We start from the raw sequence: 9257 nt of genomic DNA, 5'->3' as shown, positions 1-9257 counted from the left end.
CCGAGAGAGAGATGCTACTCTATAGTCGCTCTACAAAGCATTGTACGTGCTACCATCATCGAAGTGATCCTAATTCGTTTTCAGGTTGGCGCAGACCAGCTGACGGCTCGTCCTGTGCCACACATGACACGTTTTGTGGCTAGATCGAACCACCAAACAAGTCATTCTTACTCTTTATCAACCGCTTGTTTTACTATTTAAGGACTATCTTTTCAATAGCCCGATGACTAGGTAACTTCTCCACTTCTCAATCCTGATGCCAACTATGACTTCTGATGTTTCGGGAAATTCTTTATTACAAACGGTGGCAGTAGACCAACTCCTCTACTCATAAGCTCTCACCATTCTTCGGCGGAATACGATGGCATGATAGCTTTGGATCACTAGGGTGTAAGACGGAACTCTACTCTCTCACTCGATTAGGGGTTTACGTAGAAGAGTTTGTTCCGCTTAAGTGCTGATTATTGGGTCCTGAACAAGATTGCTCACCTCTCAACTTGGCCTGAGAGGGATTCGATTTGTTGATTGCGATCACAATCATTGTTCATTAGGGGATTGTGGACTTAAGGAACAAGAGGTAATTTCACGGGGTAAAAACAGAAGATTCGACTCAGCCATTATTACGAGCAACAGTGTGAGGTTACTTACTCAATCAATGGTTTATAGCGAGTGGATATTATTTATATCTAACAAGTGAGCGGGAGTTCAACTATGGGCTTTAGTGCGAATCACCCATTAGCTAATAAATGGGGGTTTAGGTCGGTCTAATGAGTTTAGTCGATTAATCTTGGATTGTTTGGAGCCCATGATTGTAACGTCCGTGAGGTCCCCCCTATAGCTCGTAAATAGATAAGCTCTAAAATAGTCCTTGATAAGTTAATTTTAAATGTTCAAATAGAATTAAATTGAAATTGAAGAAAATAATATTTAAATATGAATTTAAATATTTGAAGATGGAGTTATGTTAAAAATTTAATTTAATATCGATATAAACTAATTAGAATTATGTTAAATTATTTAAATAATTATTTATTAACTTTATCAAAGAAATATTAAATTTATAAAACTAATAATAATTTCAGTTTATATTAAATAAATAGATTTATGAAAATCAATTTTTTTTTGATTAAAATTTGAAAAAGAAGAAAATCACAAAGTGGAAAATGGGTTTTTCCATTGTTTCAAGGTAGTAGCTCACAAACAACCTACTTTAAATCTTTCATTAACTCCAAGCATGAGCTGCATCTCATGCAGAAATCTCTTTTGGCATTGAATGTTCTGCAATATATTGAAGAGATGGAGTGGTTTTGAAAGTAATGCAATCCCGAACTAATTTTGGAGAAAAAATCGAGAGATGAAGTTGTTCTTTGCTCGGATTGCTTGCTATGAGTTTCTCTAATTCCCTTAATTCATGCTTATTTTGAGTCTCACTACTCAATCTTGAGCACCACAGAGGATAGTAGGAAAGATTTGGATGTCTACAACAAGATTCAAAGGAGATTTACTGTTTATTCGAGTTTAAGAGATGTTCTTCAAAGTTATGTCATAAAACGTCATTTTTTTATGGTGAAGCCATATTTTCTTTCTTGCCAAAAATTAATAAATTAGAGTGCTTATGGATCCTAATTTCTTCCACTGTAACATTGGTAGCCTTCCAACAAAGGGGAGGGGTTAGAACTCCCGTCCACCCATTATTCTGTCCCATAAACTCAACGTGAAACAATTAGAAGAGGAGAGAAAACTCTCTCTCTCCTTCTGTTTTTTTATCTCATGCTTTTACAAAGAGAATTTTTTCTCTAAAATAAAAAATTTCTTACCTTCCTTCACACCAAGATTGAGTGCAAGCCCGCAACTCTGCATGATTCTCATCTCTGAGAATAATGGGGAAGACCCTTGGTGGTGTCTGTTTCTATTCGTTGAGTTCGTAGATGTCGAGTTCGTGAGATTGGGAGAAGACAAGTCGAATTGGAGAGGAACGTGAAAAATTGGTCTTCGAAGGTAAGGGATTTCTTAATCCCCCTTCTCCATTTTCATTGTAGTAGCATGCTTGAATTAATAATGTTTATCAATGGTTTCTGTAACTCTATATTTTGTATGTTTTGTAAAATAAATTTAGAGATTGTTGCATCCAATTGCTTCCTCTATAGGGAATTCCAATTCCTTCACCTTCTTCACTGATTGAAGCTTAAGTTCTCTTATTCTTAAGGCTGTAGTGATGGCTTCTGTGGGGGTCCCTTCCATACTTCAAAGCATTATTTATTTCTTTCTTGGAATCTGGGGGAGAGTTAAGAAGCACATAGGCTTCATTGTCATCACCCAATTTCTCCCCTAGATTCTTAAATTCGAAAACAATCTTAAATTCATCAATGTTGTCTGAAAATGACATTGATGAGTCCATTTTAAATGTGAAAAACTTCTACCTTAGGTACATCTTATTTAGAAGATCTTTGGTGGCATATAATTCTTCCAACTTCGTCCAAATCTTGTAGCCTATCTCTTGATCAAGGACTTGCCTCAACACATTGTCACTAAGATTTAGGACAAGAGTACCATAAATTGCTAATTTCCATTCTTCTTTTTCTTGAGCTGTGACTATATCTGATAGAGTACATAGATCAAGAAGGGTCTTGTGAGCCTTCTATTGGCCAAGCATGGCTCCGATTTTGGATTTGCATAAGCCAAAATCACCATTTCCATCAAATTTCTCCACTTCAAACCTTGCTACTACCATGGCTGAACTGAAACTTGAATCTTGATTATCTAAGAATTACTTTCTTGACAGTCTTATGCTCTGATACCACTTTGTTGGACTGATGATTTCAATTTCATGCTAAAAAAATTATGGGAGAAGTCTGACCTAAATGGTAAAAGAGGTTGGTGAAAACGAAAAGGTAGAGAGGAACACATGTAAAGGAAATTCTTTCCACTTCTAATCCGAGTTGGTGAGGTAATCTGAAGGGAAAAGTTATTTGGTAAAGAATTCTTCCTCTCTTCTTCTCTAAACGAGGTCTGAAAATCCTCTTAACTCTCTCTAACTCTCTTTTGTTCCTTTTGATTTTGTTGTGTAAAGTCCTAGTAGTGTTTGAAAGCATGACAATCAACAAAGAAAAAGGAGAAGAAGATGATGAACATGATGGTATAAGTGGTTTGGCCATAGGATACCTACATCCACGGGAAGGGAAGAAAAGCTTAAAGGCCTTTTACAAGATAAGTTTTGTAGTACTCTTTTAGAAATTGAACTTCTATATCAAAATTTTGAAAAGAACTACTTATATAGATAGTAGATTTGTTACGAGTTTGTTTAGAGACTGTTATAAATTTGATAAATTAGTCGTTGAGATCACAACTTCTTCAAACATAAATAATCAAATTATCAAAGTGAGATCAAGAAGCGTAGATCATAGCCTTGGGTGTTAGGTGAACCTTGAAGATATGGTTGATCAAACATTAGTGGTGAGCATATGCCAACTAGCTAGATAAGGAAAACTTGTATTCTAGTTTGAAGTGTTCATTCTCCTTCAATGAGAGATGATTGCTCTCCTCTATAAAATTTAAGGGAGTAGAAATTAGTGGGGAATATATATATGAAATGAATATATTAGCAAATTTTTTTACACCTCAACTATAATATTCAAACTCACATGTAAACTAGATGATATAACAAGGCTTAGATATAGAAATAATCAAAGACTTGAAAGAACCTCAAAACCTTTATAGACTCAAAATGTAGTTGAGGTACACTTCTGATATGCATTGTCTTAAGACAATTATTCCCTCTGCATGGACTGCAAGCATACTATAACAATCGTCTCAATAAGATACAATGACTAACATTGATAGAATTACAACCTCGAAGTACTCGGATCAAGTAGAACTCTTGGATACCTACTCTCAACTCAACTCAACTCAACTCAAGAATAAAGGAAAGAAAGAAAGAAAGGAGAGTAGAATGGATACTACAAATGAAGAACAAAGTTGCTATTTATAGGCTAACAACTTAGTAACTCTCCAAAATAGAAAATAAATTCAAATAAATATAAAAATGAAATATTTGTCAAATTTAACTCAATTGAATTGTTACTTGATCAAAATCAAACATAACACGTTCAAATTGAAGAAATCACAAATTTAACTTTCATACATGTTATATCTATACTTGAAACATAAATTTGAAGTTTCGATCTAGTTTGAAAGTTTCTAAACAATGAATTTAATCTACACAATTAAATCCATTTTTATTTTTCAAATATTTACCAAACCGTCACTTTCTTTCACTATATATATCTAATAGAAATTTCTAAAATAAACCAACAAAAATTCATTAACAACTGGACAATTACAAAATAAGAGACTAGAACATTCAGTAATTTATGAATTGAGGAAAGCTAATAAGCATTGTTTCATTCAGAAGATTTGCCTCCACTACATTGAGTTACTTTTTACACCAATTGTAAAATATACAATAATCCTTCAAGGCCGTTTGGGGGCCCAAGTTGAGAAGACATATCATGTAGGTGACTTAGATGTCACTGTTTGGGTCATCAACATCCCAACTACCCACATCTGATCCCCCACATTCCCACAGGCTAGGTTTGCCCACCGATATATCACAACTGATCTTCCCACATCACTCGTCTTCCCACCATTTGCCTGACATTTTGGTTCTCTCATTTCTCTCTCCTCAAACATTTTTCAGCGTTGGTTCTTCCATGGAGAAGGGTTTCCTTTCTCCAATCCGATGCATGATCAGTGGGTTTTCGCTTTCGAGTTTAGTGGGGGCTGTCTCTTATACACATCTAGATGTGTATAAGAGACAGCCTACAAACACACTGTTTAGTATATCAAACACCTTATTTTTGTTGAGAAAAATCTTCCATTATTATCAGGAAAAAACAAAAAAAATTATTGAGAAATTAAATGAAAACAATAAAAAAAATTGAAAACACACGAATTTACGCCAAAAAAAAAAAAAAACACACAACCCACAAGAAAGAAATCAACTATGTGAAAACTTGTGATAATTTCATATAATTCTCAGGGTATATTTTTAGAGAATACAAAAATGGTATTTGACTAAAGTTAGCACACTCAACTTTAAACAGTTTCTAACTAAGATAACTTGAAAGCAAATATCATAAACTACTTTTATAGTACTTGGAGTCCATCACTCATTCAACCTTTAGATGTCAACAACTACTATTCTAATATTTCTCAAAATCCAACCGTTTTCATAATATGTCAATGACCTAACTTCCTGTTTATGTTAATACTAGAAAAACAATTCTGAAAATTTTCAAATCAATATCTTTTTTTTTTTGTTTGGGATGATCGAGAGTCCCATTTTCTTTCTCTTTTGGACTTTCAAGAGAGAGACTTGTAAAGACATATATTAGATATAGTTGTTAGGTTTACTAATTTTTCAATTAATTGGAGTTATTTTTACTATCGTTAGTTTTTTTTTAAAGAAAATAGAAGTACGAGAGTCAGAAGGATCAATCAGCATATGGGGATATCTCAATTAGGTTGACACACCCAATGCCCTCATCATATTTCCAAAAACCCATAGAGTTGAATTAATATAAAGAAGAAATACAAGGTGTTAGGAATTGAAACAAGATATAAATAAAATGCATAATAAATTAAATTATTTCTCAAACTTTTACCTAACTAGTTAGAGTGAAATAAGTAATCAATCATAAAATAGAAAATAAATAGAATAAGGGAAAAGAGAACGACATAAAAAATATATTGGTTCACCTCAAACTCTGGACTACATCCAATCTTCTACAACTATAGGTTCTAATATGATGGAGATTGTGAAGAACCTTTGAAATCACTTACAAATCTCTCTCCATATAGCATTAACTATTTAAATATAAGTAGTAACTTAAAATAAATATAAGAAAAATCTTAAAGAAGAAAAACACAGTCACTCATTAAATACTAAAGAAACAATCTCCTATGGAGCTTCGACTTTTCCTCTTCTTCGATCGAACAAATGCTCTCAGCATTTCTTCAAAATTTTCCTTCCTTTTTGCAGAAAGAGTCCATAAATGAACAGTACCTCTAATCTTCTCTATACCTGTCTCTTATACACATCTAGATGTGTATAAGAGACAGGCCCAAATCAAGTGCACTACCCGCCTTTGACGGCGAACCACCACACACGGACCCACAGCGAACTCACGCACTGAACCGGAACCCATCAAAACCAACGATTGCTGACCGGCGAACCCACACTGAACCGGAACCCACCGAAACCAAAGTGCCTGCTCAAACCAAACCGAACAACAGTGCAGACACTCACGCTCGATCGCCGACGGACACAAACTCGCTGATGATCGACGAACCAACGTCGTATTGAGTCTGTTGCCGACTACACTGCCTCTCCGTTCTTCCACGAAAAACGACTGCACTTCTTTTTCTCTTTTGGATTCTCACGACATTTCTAGCCCTAATATAGAAGATGGATTTAATTACAAAAATGTCATTTGTCCATAATTACCAGAATGCCATTAGGCTTTAATTTAACCAAAACAATCCAATAAAACCCACTTAAATAGTTGTTATTTTCCACAAATCTCCCTCATAACAAGAATATTTAATTTAAGTGCCAAGTTGATTCTCCAATCTCCCTATCATCAAGATTTAATATTCAGCCCATCTAATAACTTTTGGGTTGGAAGAGAACCCATCTAATAGGTATTTAAACCTATGGGCTGGAAGAGAACCTTGGTTAACATATATGACAAATTCTGAACTGTGTAAATCTTGACTAGTTTAACATCTTTCTGGGCCACAACTTCTCTTATAAAATGAAATTTGACATCGATATGCTTACACCGTTTGTAATGAGATGGATTCTTTGCAAGATGAATAGCACTCTGGCTATCACAACGGACGACAGAAATGAACCTCTGCGACAACAACTCACCAGCTATCCTTTTCAACCACACTTCTCTTTCACAGCTTCACCCACTAAAATATACTATGAATCAGTAGTAGACAAAGCAAAAACTGACTGTAGAGCAACCTTCCAACTGAAGACATTACCAAACAAACGAAAAATGTGACCTGATAGAGATCTTCTTTTGTCAAGGTCTATAGCATAATCTGCATATGTGAAGCCTTCCAACAGTGCTGATGTATCACAATCCCTACTAAAACACAATGATACACTGGCACTACCTTTCAAATATCGAAGCACCCATTTAACTGCATTCTAATGCTCTTTTCCAGGATTTGACATAAACATACTTATCATACTCATAGCATATCCCAAGTCAGGCCTAGTCTTCCAATAACATTACAATAGAGAATATTAGACATCTCTGACCTTTCTTGTTTAATAACAGGACACTGAGACGAAGAAAGCCTAAGATAAGATGCTAAGGGTTTCGAAACTGACTTACAACCAGACATATTATACTTCTCAAGAAGTTTACACACATAACTCCCCTACGAAATGGTTAACAAACCTTTCTCCCTATCTCTTTTTACATCCATGCCTAGGATCCTTTTCAGTTCATCTAAATCTTTCATCGCAAATTCACTACTCAACCATTTCTTGAGATCATAGACTTCAGAATAATCCTTAGACACCAGGATCATATCATCTACATATAGAAGTAGATAAATATATGTACCTTTTTTAGATAGTTTCTAGTACACGCAGACATCATATGAGCTCTTGTGAAACCCCTGCTTCAGAATAAAGGTGTCAAACCTGATATACCACTGTCTCAGCGATTGCTTCAGTCCATAGATGAACTTGTGAAGGCGACAAATCATGTCTTCCTTTCCTTTCACCTCATAACTCTTAGGTTGAGTCATGTAGATCACTTCCTCTAATTCTCCATGAAGGAAAGCTGCAGTGACGTCCATCTGTTCAACAAACATATCAAAGTCAACAACAATAGATAAAATTAATCGAATGGACGAATGCCTTACCACCAGAGAGAAAATCTCATAAAAGTCAACTCCCTTCTTTTGAGTGTAGCCCTTGGCTACCAGTCTAGCCTTATACCTAGGCTTGTTGTCACTTCCCGTACCTGGTTTGATTTTATAAATCCACTTTGATTGAATGAGTTTCTGATAAGGAAGCCTTGAAACCAATGATCATGTCTGATTCTTCTGCAATGAGAACAACTCTGCTTCCATAGAATCCTTCCATTGTTCCTTCAAATCAGATACAATTTCCTCCTTAAAAGTAAGAGGCTCTGCTTCAATTCTGTCAATTGCACAAGTAAGAGCATAAACAACTAAATCCGCATAACTATAACTCGTTGGAGCTTGCCTCACTTGCTGAGGCCTGTCACGTGTAAGCTGATAGTTTTGTAGGTAACTGCTACTTGAACTTTCTTCACCGAAAGCTCCCCCATCAATCAAAATCCTCTACAGTTGAGGCTGTCTACCATCAAAACTAGATGACTAATCACTAGATTCGTCTGAACTAACTGATGGTCGTGCTTTAGAATCAATTCTAATCTCTGCCTTAACCTGATCAACTGTCTGCTGTTTCTGCTGCTCTTTGACACGAAATTGCATCTCTGTTTTATTAAAGGTCACATCTCTACTGATAATACATTTATTTTTACCCTCTTCCAAGCACCAAAGTTTATATCCTTTAACACCCTGAGGATAGCCAATAAACATACATTTCAGTGCCCTCTTATTCAGCTTCCCTTCCTTAACCTAAGAATAAGCTAACATCCAAACACTCTGAGATGATCCAAACTTGGAGCTTTTTCTATCCATATCTCCTGAGGAGTCTTTAGGCCTAAAGCGGAGGACGGACTCCTATTAATGAGATAACAGGCTATTTGGGCATTTGTCAAGAGACATCTTGTACGCTCCATAATTGTTTTGTTGAACCTTTCAACTAAATCATTCTGATGTGGAGTATACGTAACAGTGAAATGCCTCGTAATTCTCTTAGATTTGCAAAATTTATCAAATTTGTGATTCACAAATTCTAAACTATTGTCTGTCCTTAGATACTTTACCTTCCTGCCTATTTAGTTCTCAATCTATTTTTTCCTTTCCATTCAAGAAATTTTCCAAAAGCTTCATCCTTCTGTTTCAGTGGATACATCCACACCTTCCTTAAAAAAACATCAATGATCGACATGAAGTATCTCGAACCTCTCATAGAAGGTACCTTTGTAGGACCTCACAAATCTGAATGAACATAATCCAAAATTCTTTTGGTAGAATGCTTCCCTTTCCTAAACTTCACTCTCGTAGACTTTTCCATT

Source organism: Benincasa hispida, chromosome 10, assembly GCF_009727055.1.
Source record: "Benincasa hispida cultivar B227 chromosome 10, ASM972705v1, whole genome shotgun sequence".
NCBI classification, from domain to species: domain Eukaryota; kingdom Viridiplantae; phylum Streptophyta; class Magnoliopsida; order Cucurbitales; family Cucurbitaceae; genus Benincasa; species Benincasa hispida.
Note: the sequence above shows the minus strand (reverse complement) of the source record.